This window comes from Eleutherodactylus coqui, chromosome 3 (genome assembly GCF_035609145.1).
Source record: "Eleutherodactylus coqui strain aEleCoq1 chromosome 3, aEleCoq1.hap1, whole genome shotgun sequence".
Classification (NCBI taxonomy): domain Eukaryota; kingdom Metazoa; phylum Chordata; class Amphibia; order Anura; family Eleutherodactylidae; genus Eleutherodactylus; species Eleutherodactylus coqui.
In genome coordinates, this window is record NC_089839.1 from 2,104,285 (window position 1) to 2,128,625 (window position 24,341).

Genomic DNA, 24,341 nt, shown 5'->3' on the forward strand with positions numbered 1-24,341 from the left:
TTTCATTTCCTGCGCCGGCGGCTCGTGTAACGCTACTTTTATTGGACGTGCCAGTTAATGCATGGCCTGAAATTCACACTAATTCGCGGCCTGTCATGTCACGTCCCGGAGAGGGCCAATAATTGAGGCCTTCCTGAGAGGTAAATCGTCCTTCTGTGCGCCGCTCCGTGTCACTCCTGCTATTAGGGCGTGAAGAAGTTAACCAGGCGCAGTCGGGGCTGATGAAACCTCTTAGAGCGGCACAGAAGGGGTTAAACGCGAAGCGCTGGAGCGCAGACTTTACAGAAATCTTTAGATTTGACACTTTAACAATCGGGCAAGAAAAAGGCAACTTTTCCTAAAATTCTTCAAATATTTAAAAAAAAAAATGAAATATTGGGCCAGTTTGGTGTATATGAAAATAAGTTGATCGCAGTCCGTAGCATCAAAGGAGTCTGGGGGTCCGGGGGGTCCGGCTGCCCCGGCCACAAGCTCTGACTGGCAGCATGTCGTGTATGATGGGTGGGCGGTCCGGTCCGTTCATGGTGGGCGGTCCAGTCTGTTCATGGTGGGCGGTCCACTCCGTTCATGGTGGGCGGTCCGGTCCGTTCATGGTGGGCGGTCCGGTCCGTTCATGGTGGGCGGTCCGGTCCGTTCATGGTGGGCGGGCCGGACCGTTCATGGTGGGCGGGCCGGTCCGTTCATGGTGGGCGGGCCGGACCGTTCATGGTGGGCGGGCCGGTCCGTTCATGGTGGGCGGGCCGGTCCGTTCATGGTGGGCGGTCCGGTCCGTTCATGGTGGGCGGTGCGGTCCGTTCATGGTGGGCGGTGCGGTCCGTTCATGGTGGGCGGTCCGGTGCGTTCATGGTGGGCGGTCCGGTGCGTTCATGGTGGGCGGGCCGGACCGTTCATGGTGGGCGGGCCGGACCGTTCATGGTGGGCGGGCCGGTCCGTTCATGGTGGGCGGGCCGGTCCGTTCATGGTGGGCGGGCCGGTCCGTTCATGGTGGGCGGGCCGGTCCGTTCATGGTGGGCGGGCCGGTCCGTTCATGGTGGGCGGGCCGGTCCGTTCATGGTGGGCGGGCCAGTCCATCTCTGCAGCGGCCTCAAGAATTACATGGTGCCCATTTATAGAACTAGGTGACCAGCTTGTAAACCATGGCCACACTGAATCCTCTAGAGCAGCGTTCCCTTCATCTTCTTAAAGGGGTTCTCCGGTTACTGGACCCCGTGTGGGAACAATAAACAGAGATACTTGCTGCTCCGCAGCCACCCGGGTCCAGTGCTGCAGCCCGCTGCGCTCCCGGTGATTATGTTGCAGCAATCAGAGGCCGCAGCGTCCCGTTCCTGAACTCCTGGCATCATGGCATTCGGATTGTGAGCGCTGATGCCAATAAAATGAGTGCAGCACTGCAGCTTCTCATTGGCCACAGCGGTCACCTGATATCCTGTGACATCATCTGTCCCAACAATCACTGGGACCGCAGCGGGCTGCAGCACTGGATCCCAGTATATCAGTGCCTATTATTTGCACACAGGCGTCCTATTGGAAACAAACAAGTGTTTTCTGGTTTTAATAAGCCATATGCAAACTGGATCATGTCAGTTAAACCGGAGACTCCTCTAGAAGGAAGACCCCTCTGTGCTCATCGCCCCCGCTGTGCGGAGCAGGGTGCTGCTTGAGACGTCTTGGATGCAACGCTGGTGGCCATTGAGTGCATGAAGACTTGTTGTCCTGCAACGACCCATCCATACAGATGACGCCAAACCAGAGACGGTGCGTTCTCTTCGGAGGCGTCTTGGGCCGCCATGGGTTGATCTACATACGGTTTTCCCATGGACCACTGCCTGACGGCGGTACCGCCCACAGCTGTGGGAGGAGCGGCCTTTCATCTGACCTCTTCCACCGCGCGGACGGCCGTTCGCCGGCACATTCGCTGCAGCCCCATATAGTCCCATTCCTCTACTTTACCTTGGAGGCGCATCTGAAAACTTTCGGAGCCCTTTATGAGGCGCGGGCCGCTCTCACACCGGCGGCATTTTCAACCCCCCCTAAAATCGTTGCGCTGACCCTTCATCTCAGTGGGGCTCCTCGGACGAGCGTTCCGGCGCAGTCTTTATACAACGAACGCCGCATGTTGTATTGTCGGGGCTGCGGCACATTTTTGACCCCCTGCGGCGCCCGCTGAGGACGCTGCGTGAGGCGGCTCGCGATGCCCCATACATGGCGATTAGGTTGATTGCGATGGCTTCTATTTGCTGCGATGACTCGGTTTGAGGCGCTTCAGGATTGCCGCGGTTTTTGGCGTGGATTTGCTCAGACGTCACCTCTTCACTTTAAAGGGCGAAGTCCGCTGCGAGTCGGCGCCAGAGTCCAGACGAAGGGCTGCAGATCTGCACACAGATTGTTCACAGTGGAAAGTCTGCGCCATTTCTGCTCCGTGTGAACGCAGCCTTATTGTTCCATCTAGTCTCTTCGCAGTCTGGATTCATCTACTGTCAGGGGGACTGAAAATGTATGGGGGGGGGGGGGGACCGAAAATGTATGCGGGGGGGGAGGGGGGTTGTGTTTTTTTTCTTTTTTTCTTGAATTATTATAATGTAATCCTATCCGCTGACATTGATATTAAAGCGGCGCGACGTGATGTGAGCCCCGCCGGATGGTTTGGAGCAGCTGTTTAAATGAGGTTGTCCAACTTTAACTATTAGGATAGCCTATGAATCAGCAGGGGTCCGCACTCCAATGCGCTTGTGCTGGAGGCTGATTCCTGGCAGAATCACACAGCGCCGATCCTTCTGTGGTGGCCTGAGTTGGTATTACCTGCTCCCAATGTTCGGTCACTACAGAGCTGTATGCTTCCTGCAGAGATCAGTTCCCTACCACCCATTGAGGGGTTGCGGACTCCTGCGGTACTGCAGTGTGTGACGGGTTGCGGACTCCTGCGGTACTGCCGTGTGTGACGGGTATTGGACTCCTGCGGTACTGCAGTGTGTGATGGGTTGTGGACTCCTGCGGTACTGCAGTGTGTGACGGGTTGCGGACTCCTGCGGTACTGCAGTGTGTGACGGGTTGCGGACTCCTGCGGTACTGCAGTGTGTGAGGGGTTGTGGACTCCTGTGGTACTGCAGTGTGTGATGGGTATTGGACTCCTGTGGTACTGCAGTGTGTGAGGGGTTGCGGACTCCTGCGGTACTGCAGTGTGTGAGGGGTTGCGGACTCCTGCGGTACTGCAGTGTGTGACTGGTTGCGGACTCCTGCGGTACTGCAGTGTGTGACGGGTTGCGGACTCCTGTAGTACTGCAGTGTGTGAGGGGTTGCGGACTCTTGCGGTACTGCAGTGTGTGAGGGGTTGCAGACTCTTGCGGTACTGCAGTGTGTGATGGGTTGTGGACTCCTGCGGTACTGCAGTGCGTGAGGGGTTGCGGACTCTTGCAGTACTGCAGTGTGTGAGGGGTTGCGGACTCCTGCGGTACTGCAGTGTGTGACGGGTTGCGGACTCCTGCGGTACTGCAGTGTGTGACGGGTTGCGGACTCCTGCGGTACTGCAGTGTGTGAGGGGTTGCGGACTCTTGCGGTACTGCAGTGTTTGACGGGTTGCGGACTCCTGCGGTACTGCAGTGTGTGAGGGGTTGTGGACTCTTGCGGTACTGCAGTGTGTGAGGGGTTGCAGACTCTTGCGGTACTGCAGTGTGCGAGGGGTTGCGGACTTCTGCGGTACTGCAGTGTGTGAGGGGTTGCGGACTCCTGCGGTACTGCAGTGTGTGACGGGTTGCGGACTCCTGCGGTACTGCAGTGTGTGACGGGTTGCGGACTCCTGCGGTACTGCAGTGTGTGAGGGGTTGTGGACTCCTGTGGTACTGCAGTGTGTGATGGGTATTGGACTCCTGTGGTACTGCAGTGTGTGAGGGGTTGCGGACTCCTGCGGTACTGCAGTGTGTGAGGGGTTGCGGACTCCTGCGGTACTGCAGTGTGTGACTGGTTGCGGACTCCTGCGGTACTGCAGTGTGTGACGGGTTGCGGACTCCTGTAGTACTGCAGTGTGTGAGGGGTTGCGGACTCTTGCGGTACTGCAGTGTGTGAGGGGTTGCAGACTCTTGCGGTACTGCAGTGTGTGATGGGTTGTGGACTCCTGCGGTACTGCAGTGCGTGAGGGGTTGCGGACTCTTGCAGTACTGCAGTGTGTGAGGGGTTGCGGACTCCTGCGGTACTGCAGTGTGTGACGGGTTGCGGACTCCTGCGGTACTGCAGTGTGTGACGGGTTGCGGACTCCTGCGGTACTGCAGTGTGTGAGGGGTTGCGGACTCTTGCGGTACTGCAGTGTTTGACGGGTTGCGGACTCCTGCGGTACTGCAGTGTGTGAGGGGTTGTGGACTCTTGCGGTACTGCAGTGTGTGAGGGGTTGCAGACTCTTGCGGTACTGCAGTGTGCGAGGGGTTGCGGACTTCTGCGGTACTGCAGTGTGTGAGGGGTTGCGGACTCCTGCGGTACTGCAGTGTGTGACGGGTTGCGGACTCCTGCGGTACTGCAGTGTGTGACGGGTTGCGGACTCCTGCGGTACTGCAGTGTGTGACGGGTTGCGGACTCCTGCGGTACTGCAGTGTGTGAGGGGTTGCGGACTCTTGCAGTACTGCAGTGTTTGACGGGTTGCGGACTCCTGCGGTACTGCAGTGTGTGACGGGTTGCGGGCTCCTGCGGTACTGCAGTGTGTGAGGAGTTGCGGACTCTTGCAGTGCTGCAGTGTGTGAGGGGTTGCGGGCTCCTGCGGTACTGCAGTGTGTGAGGGGTTGCGGACTCTTGCGGTACTGCAGTGTGTGAGGGGTTGCGGACTCTTGCAGTGCTGCAGTGTGTGAGGGGTTGCGGGCTCCTGCAGTGCTGCAGTGTGTGAGGGGTTGCGGGCTCCTGCGGTACTGCAGTGTGTGAGGGGTTGCGGACTCCTGCGGTACTGCAGTGTGTGACGGGTTGCGGACTCCTGCGGTACTGCAGTGTGTGATGGTTATTGGACTCCTGCGGTACTGCAGTGTGTGACGGGTTGCGGACTCCTGCGGTACTGCCGTGTGTGACGGGTATTGGACTCCTGCGGTACTGCAGTGTGTGATGGGTTGTGGACTCCTGCGGTACTGCAGTGTGTGACGGGTTGCGGACTCCTGCGGTACTGCAGTGTGTGACGGGTTGCGGACTCCTGCGGTACTGCAGTGTGTGAGGGGTTGCGGATTCTTGCGGTACTGCAGTGTGTGATGGGTATTGGACTCCTGTGGTACTGCAGTGTGTGACGGGTTGTGGACTCCTGCGGTACTGCAGTGTGTGAGGGGTTGCGGACTTCTGCGGTACTGCAGTGTGTGACGGGTTGTGGACTCCTGCGGTACTGCAGTGTGTGAGGGGTTGCGGACTCCTGCGGTACTGCAGTGTGTGAGGGGTTGCGGACTCCTGCGGTACTGCAGTGTGTGAGGGGTTGCGGACTCCTGCGGTACTGCAGTGTGTGACTGGTTGCGGACTCCTGCGGTACTGCAGTGTGTGACGGGTTGCGGACTCCTGTAGTACTGCAGTGTGTGAGGGGTTGCGGACTCTTGCGGTACTGCAGTGTGTGAGGGGTTGCAGACTCTTGCGGTACTGCAGTGTGTGATGGGTTGTGGACTCCTGCGGTACTGCAGTGCGTGAGGGGTTGCAGACTCTTGCGGTACTGCAGTGTGCGAGGGGTTGCGGACTTCTGCGGTACTGCAGTGTGTGAGGGGTTGCGGACTCCTGCGGTACTGCAGTGTGTGACGGGTTGCGGACTCCTGCGGTACTGCAGTGTGTGACGGGTTGCGGACTCCTGCGGTACTGCAGTGTGTGAGGGGTTGCGGACTCTTGCAGTACTGCAGTGTTTGACGGGTTGCGGACTCCTGCGGTACTGCAGTGTGTGAGGGGTTGTGGACTCTTGCGGTACTGCAGTGTGTGAGGGGTTGCAGACTCTTGCGGTACTGCAGTGTGCGAGGGGTTGCGGACTTCTGCGGTACTGCAGTGTGTGAGGGGTTGCGGACTCCTGCGGTACTGCAGTGTGTGACGGGTTGCGGACTCCTGCGGTACTGCAGTGTGTGACGGGTTGCGGACTCCTGCGGTACTGCAGTGTGTGAGGGGTTGCGGACTCTTGCAGTACTGCAGTGTTTGACGGGTTGCGGACTCCTGCGGTACTGCAGTGTGTGACGGGTTGCGGGCTCCTGCGGTACTGCAGTGTGTGAGGAGTTGCGGACTCTTGCAGTGCTGCAGTGTGTGAGGGGTTGCGGGCTCCTGCGGTACTGCAGTGTGTGAGGGGTTGCGGACTCTTGCAGTGCTGCAGTGTGTGAGGGGTTGCGGGCTCCTGCAGTGCTGCAGTGTGTGAGGGGTTGCGGGCTCCTGCGGTACTGCAGTGTGTGAGGGGTTGTGGACTCCTGCGGTACTGCAGTGTGTGAGGGGTTGCGGACTCCTGCGGTACTGCAGTGTGTGAGGGGTTGCGGACTCCTGCGGTACTGCAGTGTGTGAGGGGTTGCGGACTCCTGCGGTACTGCAGTGCGTGAGGGGTTGCGGACTCCTGCGGTACTGCAGTGCGTGAGGGGTTGCGGACTCTTGCAGTGCTGCATTGTGTGAGGGGTTGCGGGCTCCTGCGGTACTGCAGTGCGTGAGGGGTTGTGGACTCCTGCGGTACTGCAGTGTGTGAGGGGTTGCGGACTCTTGCAGTGCTGCAGTGTGTGAGGGGTTGCGGGCTCCTGCGGTACTGCAGTGTGTGAGGGGTTGTGGACTCCTGCGGTACTGCAGTGTGTGAGGGGTTGCGGACTCCTGCGGTACTGCAGTGTGTGAGGGGTTGCGGACTCCTGCGGTACTGCAGTGCGTGAGGGGTTGCGGATTCCTGCGGTACTGCAGTGCGTGAGGGGTTGCGGACTCCTGCGGTACTGCAGTGCGTGAGGGGTTGCGGACTCCGGCGGTACTGCAGTGCGTGAGGGGTTGCGGACTCCGGCGGTACTGCAGTGTGTGACGGGTTGTGGACTCCTGCGGTACTGCAGTGTGTGAGGGGTTGCGGACTCCTGCGGTACTGCAGTGTGTGAGGGGTTGCAGACTCCTGCGGTACTGCAGTGTGTGAGGGGTTGCGGACTCCTGCGGTACTGCAGTGCGTGAGGGGTTGCGGACTCCTGCGGTATTGCAGTGTGTGAGGGGTATTGGACTCCTGCGGTACTGCAGTGTGTGAGGGTTTGCGGATTCCTGTAGTACTGCAGTGTGTGAGGGGTTGCGGACTCCTGCGGTACTGCAGTGTGTGATGGGTTGCGGACTCCTGCGGTACTGCAGTGTGTGAGGGGTTGCGGACTCCTGCGGTACTGCAGTGTGTGAGGGGTTGCGGACTCCTGCGGTACTGCAGTGTGTGAGGGGTTGCGGACTCCTGCGGTGTGTGAGGGGTTGCGGACTCCTGCGGTGTGTGATGGGTTGCGGACTCCTGTGGTGTGTGACGGGTTGCGGACTCCTGCGGTACTGCAGTGTGTGAGGGGTTGCGGACTCCTGCGGTGTGTGAGGGGTTGCGAACTCCTGCGGTACTGCAGTGTGTGACGGGTTGTGGACTCCTGCGGTACTGCAGTGTGTGACGGGTTGCGGACTCCTGCGGTACTGCAGTGTGTGATGGGTTGCGGACTCCTGCGGTGTGTGAGGGGTTGCGAACTCCTGCGGTACTGCAGTGTGTGACGGGTTGTGGACTCCTGCGGTACTGCAGTGTGTGAGGGGTATTGGACTCCTGCGGTACTGCAGTGTGTGAGGGGTTGTGGACTCCTGCGGTACTGCAGTGTGTGAGGGGTATTGGACTCCTGCGGTACTGCAGTGTGTGATGGGTTGTGGACTCCTGCGGTACTGCAGTGTGTGATGGGTTGTGGACTCCTGCGGTACTGCAGTGTGTGAGAGGTATTGGACTCCTGCGGTACTGCAGTGTGTGAGGGGTTGCGGACTCCTGCGGTACTGCAGTGTGTGATGGGTTGTGGACTCCTGCGGTACTGCAGTGTGTGAGGGGTTGCGGACTCTTGCAGTACTGCATTGTGTGAGGGGTTGCGGACTCCTGCGGTACTGCAGTGTGTGACGGGTTGCGGACTCCTGCGGTACTGCAGTGTGTGAGGGGTTGTGGACTCCTGCGGTACTGCAGTGTGTGAGAGGTATTGGACTCCTGCGGTACTGCAGTGTGTGATGGGTTGTGGACTCCTGCGGTACTGCAGTGTGTGAGAGGTATTGGACTCCTGCGGTACTGCAGTGTGTGATGGGTTGTGGACTCCTGCGGTACTGCAGTGTGTGATGGGTTGTGGACTCCTGCGGTACTGCAGTGTGTGATGGGTTGTGGACTCCTGCGGTACTGCAGTGTGTGAGAGGTATTGGACTCCTGCGGTACTGCAGTGTGTGAGGGGTTGCGGACTCCTGCGGTACTGCAGTGTGTGAGGGGTTGCGGACTCTTGCAGTACTGCATTGTGTGAGGGGTTGCGGACTCCTGCGGTACTGCAGTGTGTGAGGGGTATTGGACTCCTGCGGTACTTCAGTGTGTGATCGGTTGTGGACTCCTGCGGTACTGCAGTGTGTGATGGGTTGTGGACTCCTGCGGTACTGCAGTGTGTGAGGGGTTGCGGACTCCTGCGGTACTGCAGTGTGTGATGGGTTGCGGACTTCTGCGGTACTGCAGTGTGTGACGGGTTGCGGACTCCTGCGGTACTGCAGTGTGTGAGGGGTTGCGGACTCCTGCGGTACTGCAGTGTGTGACGGGTTGCGGACTCCTGCGGTACTGCAGTGTGTGATGGGTTGCGGACTCCTGCGGTACTGCAGTGTGTGAGGGGTTGCGGACTCCTGCGGTACTGCAGTGTGTGATGGGTTGTGGACTCCTGCGGTACTGCAGTGTGTGACGGGTTGCGGACTCCTGCAGTACTGCATTGTGTGAGGGGTTGCGGACTCCTGCGGTACTGCAGTGTGTGATGGGTTGTGGACTCCTGCGGTACTGCAGTGTGTGATGGGTTGTGGACTCCTGCGGTACTGTAGTGTGTGAGGGGTTGCGGACTCCTGCGGTACTGCAGTGTGTGATGGGTATTGGACTCCTGCGGTACTGCAGTGTGTGATGGGTTGTGGACTCCTGCGGTACTGCAGTGTGTGAGTCGTTGCGGACTCCTGCAGTGTGTGAGGGGTTGCGGACTCCTGCGGTACTGCAGTGTGTGATGGGTTGTGGACTCCTGCGGTACTGCAGTGTGTGAGTCGTTGCGGACTCCTGCGGTACTGCAGTATGTGAGGGGTTGCGGACTCCTGCGGTACTGCAGTGTGTGAGTCGTTGCGGACTCCTGCGGTACTGCAGTGTGTGAGGGGTTGCGGACTCCTGCGGTACTGCAGTGTGTGAGTCGTTGCGGACTCCTGCGGTACTGCAGTGTGTGAGGGGTTGTGGACTCCTGCGGTACTGCAGTATGTGAGGGGTTGTGGACTCCTGCGGTACTGCAGTGTGTGAGTCGTTGCGGTCTCCTGCAGTGTGTGACGGGTTGCGGACTCCTGCGGTACTGCAGTGTGTGATGGGTTGCGGACTGCTGTGGTACTGCAGTTTGTGACCGGAGGGCAGAACATAAAGCTGGATCCAAGCAGTGTAAGAGGCCCCGGTCAGCCATATTGTCTACCTGCCCTGCACACAGGCTAGTTCGGACTGTACGGGGGCAAAGGTTTGCTTATCCCCCTTGCAGCTTCATCATTGTCCCCCCTGATTATACAAGACGTTGTAACAATGAGAAGCTGAAGCTGCAGTGTAAAGCATTCCTTGGGGTTGTGGCCGGACTCCTGACGGGGGGGGGAGTACCTGCACTTGTACCTCTCTGCAGTCCACTGGTTCCGGGTCCACCACAAGTACCTAATCACTATGTAACTATAGGGGATGCGGCTGCACCCGGGCCCCGGAGCCTTAGGGGGCCCATGAGCCTATAGCTACGCCCCTGTACCTAATGCACACTTATTTCATCCATCCTGGACGACTGTAGATGGGTCGGAGGGCGGCAGAGAAAAGCCCCTGCAGGTGATGTGCCCCCTCCTGGGGCAGAATCCTGTCCTGAGGCCGGAGAGGCGCCTTACGCGTCACGTTGTTGGCCTGTAGGCAGTTTGCCCCTCACCGCCGGCACCCACTTTACACAAATGGCAGTTATGTCCCTGTAGGTGCCCGCTTGTATCCTGCAGGGCAGGATTGCCTCATCATATACCAGACCTGGTGGCTTCAGGTCCACGGGGTGCACTAGAGGGTATCACCCGTCCCCCGCCACCCATTCAGTGTCCCGCCATTCATATCAATGGGAGGATTTCTGTCTCTTCCACCTCGGGTTACGATATTAGTTCCAGAGCGACCTTGTAGGCTCAATGCCAAAACCAAAAGCGACACCCCGAGCCGACCCCTATAGCCGACCCCTATAGAATGCCACCGCAAAGAAATATATAAAGAAGAGATCTGCTGCATCAGCAGAAAGAGGGATTCTACAGACTGCGAACATGTAGACCACCCGCCTCACTGAATACATGGGGGTATATACACTTTATGAGGAACAGTGGCACTAGCGCTCACTCCACCGACTCCGGCACAATGGCTCATGCACACTGAGTCATAGAAACCAATATACCCATGTGGAGTAGTGCACATATAGCACCATTCACTGACTGCTATCAGTGGTACTAACATGCTGGAAGCCCCACAATCAGTAGTGAGACCTACAGCCTGAAGCTTAAACCTCGCACTACAGACCCCCGACATGTTCCAACAGGCAACCAGCGCCCTCAGGGGTGCGTGGAGCTATAGATGCAGCGCCCGGCGGGGACAGACATATATATCCGTAAGAGGCGGGGTCATCCCCACCACCAATCAGCTGTGAGAGACGGGAACACAATGTGATTAACAGACGTTTACTTCTAGGGGGATGGGCTCGGGGGTATTGATTCCAGTGGGACCCGCCGCACACGGACCTTTCCTCTCTAATCTACAGGCTCGACCCCGGGGGTCTGCGGCTCGTACTGTATGTGAGCCTCAGCGGCTTTACACCGAACCCTTTGGAATGAAGGCTATTATCTAATTGCCCCATGTGGCACCGATCTCGGGGGTGCAGATAATGGGACGGTGCAGGTCTTCTCTACGAGGGATATAGGCGGTCATCAACTGTAACTTCCATAAACCATAGCAGCCATATATTGGATCCTGGTGGTCCTCCTATCGCCAACATAATCCGGGGGATGGCGGGCTGAGACTCTTACACTGACTTCGATGATGCTGATTCCATCGGAGGTTGGGAAGCTTTAGGCCCCCTGTCCACGGGCGTTGAGGTATCCCACAGCGGATCTCCGCCACCCGGGAGCAGGAGCCGGCAGACGGGTCTGCGCTGTCAGCTTATCTGACAGATCGGCTGATCGCTGAGAATTGCAGCAATTCACAGCATGCTATGAATCTCTGCTCGTGGGCACGGGGCCAATGCTTTCCATAGCAACACTATGGAACAGCGGGCCTTACTGATGGAACAGCCGTGGACAGGGGGCCTTACTGATGGAACAGCCGTGGACAGTGGGCCTTACTGATGGAACAGCCGTGGACAGCGGGCCTTACTGATGGAACAGCCGTGGACAGCGGGCCTTACTGATGGAACAGCCGTGGACAGCGGGCCTTACTGATGGAACAGCCGTGGACAGCGGGCCTTACTGATGGAACAGCCGTGGACAGCGGGCCTTACTGATGGAACAGCCGTGGACAGCGGGCCTTACTGATGGAACAGCCGTGGACAGCGGGCCTTACTGATGGAACAGCCGTGGACAGCGGGCCTTACTGATGGAACAGCCGTGGACAGCGGGCCTTACTGATGGAACAGCCGTGGACAGCGGGCCTTACTGATGGAACAGCCGTGGACAGCGGGCCTTACTGATGGAACAGCCGTGGACAGCGGGCCTTACTGATGGAACAGCCGTGGACAGCGGGCCTTACTGATGGAACAGCCGTGGACAGCGGGCCTTACTGATGGAACAGCCGTGGACAGCGGGCCTTACTGATGGAACAGCCGTGGACAGCGGGCCTTACTGATGGAACAGCCGTGGACAGCGGGCCTTACTGATGGAACAGCCGTGGACAGCGGGCCTTACTGATGGAACAGCCGTGGACAGCGGGCCTTACTGATGGAACAGCCGTGGACAGCGGGCCTTACTGATGGAACAGCCGTGGACAGCGGGCCTTACTGATGGAACAGCCGTGGACAGCGGGCCTTACTGATGGAACAGCCGTGGACAGCGGGCCTTACTGATGGAACAGCCGTGGACAGCGGGCCTTACTGATGGAACAGCCGTGGACAGCGGGCCTTACTGATGGAACAGCCGTGGACAGCGGGCCTTACTGATGGAACAGCCGTGGACAGCGGGCCTTACTGATGGAACAGCCGTGGACAGCGGGCCTTACTGACGGAACAGCCGTGGACAGCGGGCCTTCCTGAAACAGCAGCTCAGTTAGAGGGAGAAGCTCACGGCGCCCGGGCGTTCTCCAAGATACGGAATGTCCTTCCTTGATTGAACTACATAAAAAGAAATCAACGCTAAGAAACCTCGGAACTCCAGAAGGGATCGTCGGGATTCTGAGACGCCTGCTTGTAGAAGAATAACAGACCTCACCGACGAAGCAAATATGCAGAGCTCTGAATCGGATCTGTCAGAATTGGACCAGCGATAGGAAGAAACGTAGTAAAGGAACTAAAACAGACAGAGATGTACAAATCCCCCCCCCCCACCACCATCCTCGAAGGAAGCCAGTATCTAGGAGCTCCAGCCTACATAGACATAATAGTGATGGTCCCACTCCTACTAGAGGGCAGCTCCCTTCTCCGCACTGTGGCTACTAGCGGACCCCCTCTTGGAGCCTGCTCTCCAGCTCTACGTCTTCCCTACCATTGGGCCACCTATGAGGCCTCTCATGCAGTCACGGACCGTGAAACCATTGAGAAACACTTTACGTACATCAGAAGCTGTCGTGGCCCTAAATGCTTCACAAACCCGCACGGCCCCCATTGCTTTAGGGCAGAGTCCCATACAACTGCCGGAAAGGGACAGATCAGTCCGCCTTCGGGGATGAGCTGCAGGTTTGTAACCTCTCCTTCCTTCAATGAAGCGCAGGCTTCCGTCCATAAACAGGGACTGTCATGTCCTCCGACGCCTCCATTCTCACACTTTGGGTTGAAGACGTGCATCTCTATTCTAGAAAATTACCCCTAAATATACTTGTAAGAACGGCCTATAAAGAAGCCGAGGCGTTGGAGGCGCTGTGCGGTCCGCTAACTGAAGATGAAAGGGGCTATCCATATCCAGGCCCCTTCACTAAAGTACAGACTAAGTCTAGAACCCCCCCAAGCCCCTGCAGTCTATACAGTAGTACGGAGGCTTTTACTATAAACCACATTACGTGGCTTAAACCCAACGAGTTAATGATTAATGGTCATCTTTCCCCTCGGGATTCACCTCCATCCCCGTCGGCCAGCTGTTTCTGGCCATGATACCTGAGGCCATGTGCCGGCGTGTATGTTGGCAGCGGTCTTCGCCCCTTTGTGACAGCTCTGCCCTCCTATCTACCAGATTCTGGGGTTGCCATCGTTTTGGCTTCCATAGATGCAGAAAGTCTTGACTCCGATATTAAACCTGATCTGGGCCTAAGACTTGGGGGTGACTGTCTGCCGGCTGGAGGTGTTCGCTTTACAGCACATGATGGGTTTGTCTTCAGTTACTCTCATTCATTCTACATCACAACTCTTCTCTTTTTGATAACTTTTTTTCCCTTCACCCGGTTGGTACCGCAATGGGCACGGCTTGTGGGCCAACATATACAAACCTTTTCTGAGGGTGGTCTTTACGGATGAATTGGAGGGTTCTTCTGATGGTATTTTACTGTGGGGGCGCTATATTGATGATATATTGGTCTTTTGGCAGGGGGTGGGGCCTATTTTGAAAGCTTTGTTGCATCATTAAATAACAATACTATTGGGAGGAACTTTACATATCCGTACCATGAGCGGCATATTCAACGTCTTGATATTAGTATCAGATTTGATAGTGAAGGTAGAGTCCAGACTGACATTTTCCACAAGGAGACGGCTACCAACAGAGGCACAGTGTCTTATTTTCGGGGCGTGTCTTAATATTCACCTAGCAGGCGGCGTCTGGCTTCTTCTCACTGGTCTCCGCCGCTGCAGCAGTCTTCCGTGTAGTCCTCAGTGCTGAGGGAGCATTCTCTTCCTGATATCGGGGTTTGAATACCCCGCCTGCAGCATGAGATTGCTGTGATTGGATCACGAGGCCGTGACTCAGCCAATCAGCCAACGCTGGATGAACCAATCGCAACTATTCAATGATGCTATTCACTGAATGCAGTGGGGGAGGTAGGTACCTTGGCAATGCCACTCCCATTGGCTGAATGCTATGTGTTCCTCTATTGGCCGCCACACACTGGTTCTCCTATTGGTCTTTGCACTGATGTCTGTGCGTTACACCTAGACCCACTATTGGTTGAACCCTATGTCTCTCACAGCTGATTGGTGGTGGCGATGACCCCGCCTCTTACGGATATATATGTCTGTCCCCGCCGGGCGCTGCATCTATAGCTCCACGCACGCCTGAGGACGCTGGTTGCCAGCTGGAACATGTCGGGGGTCTGTAGTGCGAGGTTTAAGCTTCAGGCTGTGGCCTCACTACTGATTGTGGGGCTTCCAGCATGTTAGTACCACTGATAGCAGTCAGTGACTAGTGCTATATGTGCACTACTCCACATGGTCATATTGGTTTCTATGACTCAGTGTGCATGAGCCATTGTGCCGGAGTCGGTGGAGTGAGCGCTAGCGCCACCGTTCCTCATAAAGTGTATATACCCCCATGTATTCAGTGAGGCGGGTGGTCTACATGTTCGCAGTCTGTAGAATCCTTCTTTCGGCTGATGCAGCAGATCTCTTCTTTTATAAGATTTCACCCCAAAGAAATATATGTGATTAATAAACGTTTACTTTCAGGGGATCCACTCAGGGTGTCGCTTTTGGCAAATCTATTGGTTTTGGTGCTGATTGCCGGGGGACCTGTTGACCCGGAGCCCGATTTTTGTTTTTCCATATTACACCATTGTAGGTTGAGACCAGAACTTTGCAGCAAATTGTTAGATAATTCTGATGGATCTATCTATCTATCTATCTATCTATCTATCTATCCATCTATCTCCTATCTATCTCCTATCTATCTATCTATCTATCTATCTATCTATCTATCTATCTATCTATCTATCTCCTATCTATCTATCTATCTACCTATCTCATATCTATCTCCTATCTATCTCCTATCTATCTATCTATCTATCTCCTATCTATCTATCTATCTCCTATCTATCTATCTATCTATCTATCTATCTATCTCCTATCTATCTCCTATCTATCTATCTATCTATCTATCTACCTATCTCATATCTATCTCCTATCTATCTCATATCTATCTATCTCCTATCTATCTATCTCCCTATCTATCTCATATCTATCTATCTATCTATCTATCTCATATCTATCTATCTCCTATCTATCTATCTTCTATCTATCTATCTTCTATCTATCTTCTATCTATCTATCTTCTATCTATCTATCTATCTCCTATCTATCTTCTATCTATCTATCTTCTATCTATCTATCTATCTCCTATCTATCTATCTTCTATCTATCTATCTATCTCCTATCTATCTATCTATCTCCTATCTATCTCCTATCTATCTATCTATCTCCTATCTATCTATCTATCTATCTATCTCATATCTATCTATCTCCTATCTATCTATCTCCTATCTATCTATCTCCTATCTATCTATCTCATATCTATCTATCTCCTATCTATCTATCTCCTATCTATCTATCTCCTATCTATCTATCTCCTATCTATCTATCTCCTATCTATCTATCTCCTATCTATCTATCTCCTATCTATCTATCTCATATCTATCTATCTTCTATCTATCTATCTCCCTATCTATCTCATATCTATCTATCTATCTATCTCCCTATCTATCTCATATCTATCTATCTATCTATCTATCTTCTATCTATCTATCTCCTATCTATCTATCTCCTATCTATCTATCTCCTATCTATCTATCTCCTATCTATCTCATATCTATCTATCTATCTATCTCGTATCTATCTATCTCCTATCTATCTATCTATCTATCTATCTATCTATCTATCTATCTATCTATCTATCTATCTATCTCATATCTATCTATCTCATATCTATCTATCTCATATCTATCTATCTCATATCTATCTATCTCATATCTATCTATCTCATATCTATCTATCTCATATCTATCTCTCTCATATCTATCTATCTCATATCTATCTATCTATCTCATATCTATCTATCTATCTCATATCTATCTATCTCATATCTATCTATCTCATATCTATCTCTCATATCTATCTCATATCTATCTATCTCATATCTATCTATCTCATATCTATCTATCTATCTCATATCTATCTATCTATCTCATATCTATCTATCTATCTCATATCTATCTATCTATCTATCTATCTCATATCTATCTATCTATCTCATATCTATCTATCTATCTCATATCTATCTCTCATATCTATCTCATATCTATCTATCTCATATCTATCTATCTATCTATCTCCTATCTATCTATCTATCTATCTATCTCATATCTATCTATCTATCTATCTCATATCTATCTATCTATCTATCTCCTATCTATCTATCTATCTATCTATCTATCTATCTCATATCTATCTATCTATCTATCTCATATCTATCTATCTATCTATCTATCTCATATCTATCTATCTATCTATCTATCTATCTCATATCTATCTATCTATCTCATATCTATCTATCTATCTCATATCTATCTATCTATCTCATATCTATCTATCTATCTCATATCTATCTATCTATCTCATATCTATCTATCTATCTATCTATCTCATATCTATCTATCTCATATCTATTTTATATATCTTTCTCATATCTATCATATCTATTTATCTTCTATCTATCTCATGTTTATCTATCTCATGTCTATCTATTTATCTATCTCCTATATATCTATTTATCTATCTATTTCTCATATCTATCTCATATCTATTCATCTATCTATCATATCTATTTATCTCATGTTTATCTATCTCATATGTATCTCCTATCTATCTATCTCCTATCTATCTATCTCCTATCTATCTATCTCGTATCTATCTATCTCGTATCTATCTATCTCGTATCTATCTATCTATCCATCTCGTATCTATCATCTATCTCATGTTTATCTATTTCATGTCTATGTGTCTTATCTATCGCCTATCTATCCATCTCACATCTATCTATCTCATATCTATCTATCTGTCTCATATTTATCTATCTATCTGTCTATTTATTTATCTACCTATCTGGGGAGTGGGGGGGAGAGGGAGAGAGAGAGGGCTCCCCCCTGTTCCCCGCTGCTCCCCCCCGCACCGTTCCCCGTATCTCCTATCTATCTCCTATCTATCTATCTATCTATCTCCTATCTATCTATCTATCTCCTATCTATCTATCTATCTATCTATCTATCTATCTCCTATCTATCTCCTATCTATCTATCTATCTATCTATCTACCTATCTCATATCTATCTCCTATCTATCTCATATCTATCTATCTCCTATCTATCTATCTCCCTATCTATCTCATATCTATCTATCTATCTATCTATCTCATATCTATCTATCTCCTATCTATCTATCTTCTATCTATCTATCTTCTATCTATCTTCTATCTATCTATCTTCTATCTATCTATCTATCTCCTATCTATCTTCTATCTATCTATCTTCTATCTATCTCCTATCTATCTATCTTCTATCTATCTATCTATCTCCTATCTATCTATCTATCTATCTCCTATCTATCTCCTATCTATCTATCTCCTATCTATCTATCTATCTATCTATCTATCTATCTATCTATCTATCTATCTATCTATCTATCTCATATCTATCTATCTCATATCTATCTATCTCCTATCTATCTATCTCCTATCTATCTATCTCCTATCTATCTATCTCATATCTATCTATCTCATATCTATCTATCTCCTATCTATCTATCTATCTATCTATCTATCTATCTCCTATCTATCTATCTCCTATCTATCTATCTCCTATCTATCTCATATCTATCTATCTTCTATCTATCTATCTCCCTATCTATCTCATATCTATCTATCTATCTATCTCCCTATCTATCTCATATCTATCTATCTATCTATCTTCTATCTATCTATCTCCTATCTATCTATCTCCTATCTATCTATCTCCTATCTATCTCATATCTATCTCATATCTATCTATCTATCTATCTCGTATCTATCTATCTCCTATCTATCTATCTATCTATCTATCTATCTATCTATCTATCTCATATCTATCTATCTCATATCTATCTATCTCATATCTATCTATCTCATATCTATCTATCTCATATCTATCTATCTCATATCTATCTATCTCATATCTATCTATCTCATATCTATCTCTCTCATATCTATCTCTCTCATATCTATCTATCTCATATCTATCTATCTATCTCATATCTATCTATCTATCTCATATCTATCTATCTATCTCATATCTATCTATCTCATATCTATCTCTCATATCTATCTCATATCTATCTATCTCATATCTATCTATCTCATATCTATCTATCTATCTCATATCTATCTATCTATCTATCTATCTATCTCATATCTATCTATCTATCTCATATCTATCTATCTATCTCATATCTATCTCTCATATCTATCTCATATCTATCTATCTCATATCTATCTATCTATCTATCTCCTATCTATCTATCTATCTATCTATCTCATATCTATCTATCTATCTATCTCCTATCTATCTATCTATCTATCTATCTATCTATCTATCTATCTCATATCTATCTATCTATCTATCTATCTATCTATCTATCTATCTATCTATCTCATATCTATCTATCTATCTATCTATCTATCTATCTCATATCTATCTATCTATCTCATATCTATCTATCTATCTCATATCTATCTATCTATCTCATATCTATCTATCTATCTATCTCATATCTATCTATCTATCTATCTCATATCTATCTATCTATCTCATATCTATCTATCTATCTCATATCTATCTATCTATCTATCTATCTATCTCATATCTATCTATCTCATATCTATTTTATATATCTTTCTCATATCTATCATATCTATTTATCTTCTATCTATCTCATGTTTATCTATCTCATGTCTATCTATTTATCTATCTCCTATATATCTATTTATCTATCTATTTCTCATATCTATCTCATATCTATTCATCTATCTATCATATCTATTTATCTCATGTTTATCTATCTCATATGTATCTCCTATCTATCTATCTCCTATCTATCTATCTCCTATCTATCTATCTCGTATCTATCTATCTCGTATCTATCTATCTCGTATCTATCTATCTATCCATCTCGTATCTATCATCTATCTCATGTTTATCTATTTCATGTCTATGTGTCTTATCTATCGCCTATCTATCCATCTCACATCTATCTATCTCATATCTATCTATCTGTCTCATATTTATCTATCTATCTGTCTATTTATTTATCTACCTATCTGGGGAGTGGGGGGGAGAGGGAGAGAGAGAGGGCTCCCCCCTGTTCCCCGCTGCTCCCCCCCGCACCGCCACGCCTCTCCCCGCCCCCCGGCGTCCCCCGAATCTTTTCACCCGAGTACTGAAGTACTCGAAAATGGCGGTACTCGGGTGCGTAAGTACTCGAAACGAGTACGTTCGCTCATCATAAATATCTATCTGTCTCATATTTATCTATCTCCTATCTATCTCCTATCTATCTCCTATCTATATCTATATCTATCTATCTCATATCTATATCTATCTATATCTATATCTATCTATCTCATATCTATCTATCTCATATCTATCTATCTCATATCTATATCTATATCTATCTATCTCATATCTATCTATCTATCTCATATCTATCTATCTATCTCATATTTATCTCTCCTATCTATCTATCTATCTATCTCTCTCCTATCTATCTATCTATCTATCTCTCTCCTATCTATCTATCTATCTATCTCTCTCCTATCTATCTATCTATCTATCTATCTCTCTCCTATCTATCTATCTATCTATCTATCTATCTATCCATCTATCTCTCTCCTATCTATCTATCTATCTATCTATCTATCTATCCATCTATCTCTCTCCTATCTATCTATCTATCTATCTCTCTCCTATCTATCTATCTCTCTCCTATCTATCTATCTCTCTCCTATCTATCTATCTATCTATCTCATATCTATCTACCCTATCTATCTATCTCATATTTATCTCTCCTATCTCCTATCTATCTATCTATCTATCTATCTCCTATCTATCTATCTATCTCTCTCCTATCTATCTATCTATCTATCTATCTCCTATCTATCTATCTCTCTCCTATCTATCTATCTATCTATCTATCTATCTATCTATCTATCTATCTCTCTCCTATCTATCTATTATCTATCTATCTGTCTATCTCATATCTATCTATCTATCTGTCTATCTCATATCTATCTATCTCTCTATATCATATATATCTATCTCATATCTATCTAATATCTATTTTATATATCTTTCTCATATCTATCATATCTATTTATCTTCTATCTATCTCATGTTTATCTATCTCATGTCTATCTATCTCATGTTTATCTATCTCATGTCTATCTATCTATTTATCTATCTCCTATATATGTATTTATCTATCTCCTATATATCTATTTATCTATCTATCTGTTTCTCATATCTATCTCAAATCTATTCATCTATCATATCTATTTATCTCATGTTTATCTATCTCATATCTATCTGTTTATCTATCTCCTATATATCTAGCTCATATCTACCTATCTATCTCTCTATCTCCTATCTATCTGCTATCTATCTATCTATCTTATATCTATCTATCTCATATCTCTTCATTTATCATATCTATTTATCTCATGTTTATCTATCTCATATCTATATCTATCTATCTCATATCTATCTATCTCATGTTTATCTATCTCATATCTATGTATCTCATCTATCGCCTATCTATCCATCTCATATCTATCTCCTACTTATCTATCTTTCTATCTCATATCTATCTATCTATCTCATGTCTATCTATCTCATGTCTATCTATCTATCTATCTATCTATCTATCTATCTATCTATCTATCTATCTATCTCATATCTATCTATCTATCTCATATCTATCTGTCTATCTATCTATCTATCTCCTATCTATCTATCTCATATCTATCTATCTATCTATCTATCTATCTATCTACCTATCTCCTATCTATCTATCTATCTCTCTCTCATATCTATCTATTTATCTATCTTCTATCTATCTATCTATCTATCTATCTATCTCATATCTATCTCGCATATCTATCTTATGTATATATCTCATATCTATTCATCTATCTATCATATCTATTTATCTCTTATATATCTATGTATCTATCTCATATCTATCTATCTATCTTTCTATCTCTCATAACTATTTATCTTATATCTACTTATCTCATATCTATCTATTTCATGTCTATCTATCTCTCCTATCTATCTCAATTCTGCTTATCTTTCTATCTATCTCTCATGTCTGTTTATTTCATATCTATCTATCATATCTGTCTATAATATTTATCTATCTATCTATCTCCTATCTATTTATCTATCACATATCCATCCATCTGTCTCATATCTATCGACTGTATCTATCTATCTCATATCTATCTATCTATCTATCTATCTCTCTCCTATCTATCTCTCTCCTATCTATCTCTCTCCTATCTATCTCTCTCCTATCTATCTCTCTCCTATCTATCCCTCTCCTATCTATCTCCTATCTATCTATCTCTCTATCTGTCTATCTATCTGTCTATCTATCTATCTATCTATCTATCTCCTATCTATCTATCTATCTATCTCCTATCTATCTATCTATCTATCTCCTATCTATCTCATATCTATCTATCTATCTCATATCTATCTATCTATCTATCTATCTATCTATCTATCTATCTATCTATCTCATATCTATCTATCTCATATCTATCTATCTCATATCTATCTGTCTCATATCTATCTATCTCCTATCTATCTATCTCCTATCTATCTATCTCATATGTATCCATCTATCTCCTATCTATCTATCTCATATCTATCTATCTCATATGTATCCATCTCATATGTATCCATCTATCTCATATCTATCTATCTCCTATCTATCCATCTATCTATCTATCTATCTATCTATCTATCTCCTATCTATCCCCTACCTATCTCCTATCTATCTATCTATCTCCTATCTATCTATCTATCTATCTATCTATCTATCTATCTATCTATCTATCTCCTATCTATCTACCTATCTATCTATCTCATATGTATCCATCTCATATGTATCCATCTATCTCATATCTATCTATCTCCTATCTATCTATCTATCTATCTATCTATCTATCTATCTATCTATCTATCTATCTATCTATCTATCTCCTATCTATCTATCTATCTCCTATCTATCTATCTATCTATCTCCTATCTATCTATCTATCTATCTATCTATCTATCTATCTATCTATCTATCTATCTATCTATCTATCTCCTATCTATCTACCTATCTATCTATCTCATACCTATCTATCTATCTCATATCTATCTATCTATCTATCTATCTCATATGTATCTATCTCATATCTATCTCTCATATCTTTTTAGCTATCTATCTCGTATCTGTCTCTCTCTGTCTCCTATATATCCAATTTGAGCGATCACCTTGCGCTGTAAAGACGTCTTCTGAGTGACAATCGTTGTCTAAACCAGGCTTTAGTCAGGTAGCTGTTTGTGTTCCTCCGTGCTGTCAGGCCTGTACCGGCGCTGCCCAGCAGGTGGCAGTCACTTACCAACGTTTCCCCCCTTCTGTTTTTCTTCTCTGTCTAAGAAAGTTTGTTTTTGCTTTGGGCAGCGGTGGAGTTGTGACAGAAGTTCATGGTCCCCGTTACCCGTCATTCACGGGGCTTGAAGTCCCTTCATTATCCTCTGGTGTGTTGGAGGCGAGGCTCATCCTGAAATGTGGAGCCTCTCTCATAACCAAGCAGGTTTAAAGTGCTGCCTGACACTTCCTTTGATGACTGTCCAACCCCAATCACTTTGCCCCGCCGCGATCGCTTCGGTTTTGTTGTTCTTGGTTTTTTTTTGTTCCCAAAAAGCCACGAGGGAAGCGCGAACGTATAAATCATTCACCGTCCGTAAAACTGGTGACACAACTTGAAAAGCGCGGCTTTGTGTGGGTGCCAGCAATGTGCGCCTTACACATGAAAAAGTCAAACAAGGACGGAGTGATGTGACGCGGCGATCGGCGCCATCAAGTGACAGCCGCGGTGTTTGTAAATAAACAGATGAGAGATGATTAGCGGTTCGGGGGGGGGGGGTGTTATCAGTAGTTTGGGATGAAAATGATTCACCTCTGTTCAAACAGCCTCCCCCCCCCCCCCCCATGGGACTCTTATCTCACATGTCTCTCCAAAACCTCATCCAGCCGCCCGCCCCGACTGATTAGCGCAGTATATCTGTTATCCGCCGGTCACATGCTCGCAGGCCTCCTGTGGAAAACAAAAATTCCCGAAGCGTTCACTTTACACGGCGGGCAGAAAGTTCCAGATGAGCGGGAGGTCAGGATCTGAGCTGATCTATAAATAAAGGAGCGGCTTCCATCATCGCCTCGTTATAATGGAGGGGATTTACCACATCAGAGGCCGGCACTTAAAGGGACACGGGGAGCAGGAGGTGATGGCGCCCCCGCTGTTTAATGCAGAAACATACATAGAAGGGCGCAGTGATAAACAGTCCTGTGGAGAACAGATGGCGGCAGGCGGAAGGGGTGGAGATTAGTCAAAGGGGTGGGATTTAATCTAATACAGACACATTACAGGGGGAAGGGTCCTGCCGCAGGTAGAGGGGGAACACAGCTGAGCTTCTAGGATACACAGGGGAGATATCTTTTATGTACATTATGTTCAGAAAAGTATGTGCCCCCCAGCAGTCCGGCGCTGTCAGGTGATGTGTAGCATTAGGTATAAAGGAGAGGATCTCACAGGAGATCCCAGTACAGAAACCATCAGATGCCCCCCACCAGACCCCATTGTCAGCTCTACACCTGGGGACATCCCCCCACCAGACCCCGTTGTCAGCTCTACACCTGGTGACATTCCACCACCAGACCCCGTTGTCAGCTGTACACCTGG

The 24,341-nt window shown here is 48.2% G+C and overlaps 1 protein-coding gene across 1 annotated transcript in view; it reads left to right on the top strand.

Annotated features, from left to right (window-relative positions):
- The window catches only part of RPS6KC1 (ribosomal protein S6 kinase C1), a 273,886-nt gene that overhangs the window by 132,390 nt on the left and 117,155 nt on the right, over positions 1–24,341 (top strand). The window lies entirely within an intron of this gene.